Genomic DNA, 2,583 nt, shown 5'->3' with positions numbered 1-2,583 from the left:
TGTATGGCAGATTTTCATGTTTATTTTAGTTATATGTTTTGTTGAACTCAACTATCACTTTATGAATGAATGCCTTAATATCGACATTTCACTCTTATTGATATATGTTCCAATCAGGCTGATTGGTTTAGTTGAAATTATCTATATGCAGCTTAGTTCAAGGGGGAGCCTAAATGTGTCTCAAAAAGGGGGAGTATTTTTTTGATTTTGACAAAAAGGGGGAGATAAAATGTGCGGTTGAATTGATTTTCATAATTAATTTTTTTTGTCATCATCAAAAAGGGGGAGATTGATATTTTCACTCTTGTAATGAAATGGTTTTGATAAATGACTATATGAAAATCAATATTGCTATGAGGATGATGTGAATGAGAAAATGAATTTTTATGTATATATGTTTGGAAGCAAGATATGAAAAACTATATGAATGATAAATGGCTAAGTTTTGAGAGTGATTTGTTTTCAAAATAAACTTGTGATAATCTCAACTTGCCTTCAAAAAGATCAAAATGAGGAAATGTTAAAGTTTTCTATATTTTCAAAAGGATAGTCGACTATGTGTTTTTACTCTGTTGACTATGCCTTAGAATAGTCGACTATGCTGTTAAGGATAGTCGACTATGTATAAGAATAGTCGACTATACTGATTGGATCTGTCGACTATGTGAGGCATCTGTCGACTATTTCTTAATCTGTCGACTATCAAGTAAGGATAGTCGACTATTTTTGTTCTTAGAATTCAAAAATTTCTTCACATTTTTACAATAGTCGACTATGTAACAGGATCTGTCGACTATGGGATTTTGTGTTATAAGATAGTTGACTATGGCTTTCTGTCTGTCGACTATGTTTAGTTTTATTTGATGAAATAGTCGACTAACCTATTTTCTCTGTCGACTATGTGTTTCACAGAAACTTATAACGGCTAGTTTTTGGCGCATTAAATGCTTGCCCAACCACCCACAACGGTCCAAAATTCAACTTACTCACCATCAACTATAAATAGGTGGTTGAAGTCGCATTGAAGGCTGCTGAAAACATATTGAATATCTTGAACGATCGTGCCTTCACTGTTACATCTAGCTTTAACTTTTCTCTCTGTATCTTCATTTAAGAGGCTTTGATATTTTACTGTTATATTACTTTTAAGCCTCGATCTTACATTTAAAGAGAGAGCTTGTAACTAAGAGTTGTACTCTTAGAATCTCTATTTCATTCTCTGTATTTTACCTAGAGGTAGCTAGAGGGCCCATTAAGTTGGGAGGTTGTAAATTCCCTAGTCAAGGACTAGAGTACCTGCTTGTTTTGAGTAGGGGGTTTGAGAGTAAAGATTGGTTTTAAAAATCCTTAGTTGATAGCTAAGGTAGTGGACTAAGCTTGAAAAGCTGAACCACTATAAATACGTGTCTTCACTGCTTTCCATTTTTTTTGTTTTGCTTTCTTTGCATTTCTGTTTCTACTGACTTAGAATGTTCATTGATAAAATTCCATTTTTACTTCTCACCATTTGAAAGTATCTTTGCTTCTCAAAAGAATTTTTTTTTTATACCAATTCACCCCCCCTCTTGGTGTGTGTCATATAAGTTCAATTCTATCAATACAAACCCCCATAGGCAATCAACGAATAATACCCTCGAAACCAGGTTAATAAATTAAATTATTCATCACACCGTTTAAATTTCATAATTTATTAACAGCCAAATCCAATGAAGGGAGGTCAAATAAATTGACATTGAAATAATCGACAATGAGGGTATAAAGAACTTGCCTTTTCGAAGATAGCCTTAAGCTCAATTTGACCAAACGCGGTCAAAGTTATACAAATTGCAATATTCCAATTATTGACAAAATTAATAAAATTGAGCCCCAAATAAAATTTCAACCACAGAAAATATTAATTACTAGTTGAGGTACATACTTAGATAATTAAATTAGGAATTAAATGGAGTTTTATCAGAATTTTGGCCCAAAATCTTCCAAATTTTCTTGCTCGCGCTCGCGGTTATTTTCTGAAATTTCTTACTGTTCAATTGCTCGAATTCACGCCCGAAATCGGGCTAAATTGCGGCCAAAAACGAGTGGGGAGGGAGGCGCCACGTGGCAGGCCGCTGGGGAGGCCACCGCCTCCTTCGAAACGACGTCGTTTTGACGTCAAGGGCGGAATTAAATCAGCCAAAATTCCTCAGCCTCGCGCGCCAGCCCGCGGATTCGATCCCGCGTCCGCAGCCGGGTAGCCCTCGCGCGCGACCGCTCGCGCCAGGACAAACCTTCACCCTATATGGGTTTTAACTTATATTTAACGTGACTTTATTGGCCTTTCCGCAATTCGCACCAGCACCCCTAAACTTCCATTAATCACACAATCACCCCCTATAATAATTACAGAAATGCCCGAAACTTTCTAAAAATCACACAAATTAATTTATTTTAATTTTTTTCTTTTTCCAGAAATTCCTAAATAACAAAATTAATTATATTAATTTCTTATTTCCTTAAAATCACATAATTTAATTTTATTTACTCACAACCAATTATTTTACTATTTCTTTTAATTTAAATTACCCCAAAATTAATTTAATTTGC

Source organism: Diospyros lotus, chromosome 2, assembly GCF_014633365.1.
Source record: "Diospyros lotus cultivar Yz01 chromosome 2, ASM1463336v1, whole genome shotgun sequence".
NCBI lineage: Eukaryota > Viridiplantae > Streptophyta > Magnoliopsida > Ericales > Ebenaceae > Diospyros > Diospyros lotus.
This window is presented reverse-complemented; position numbering follows the sequence as displayed.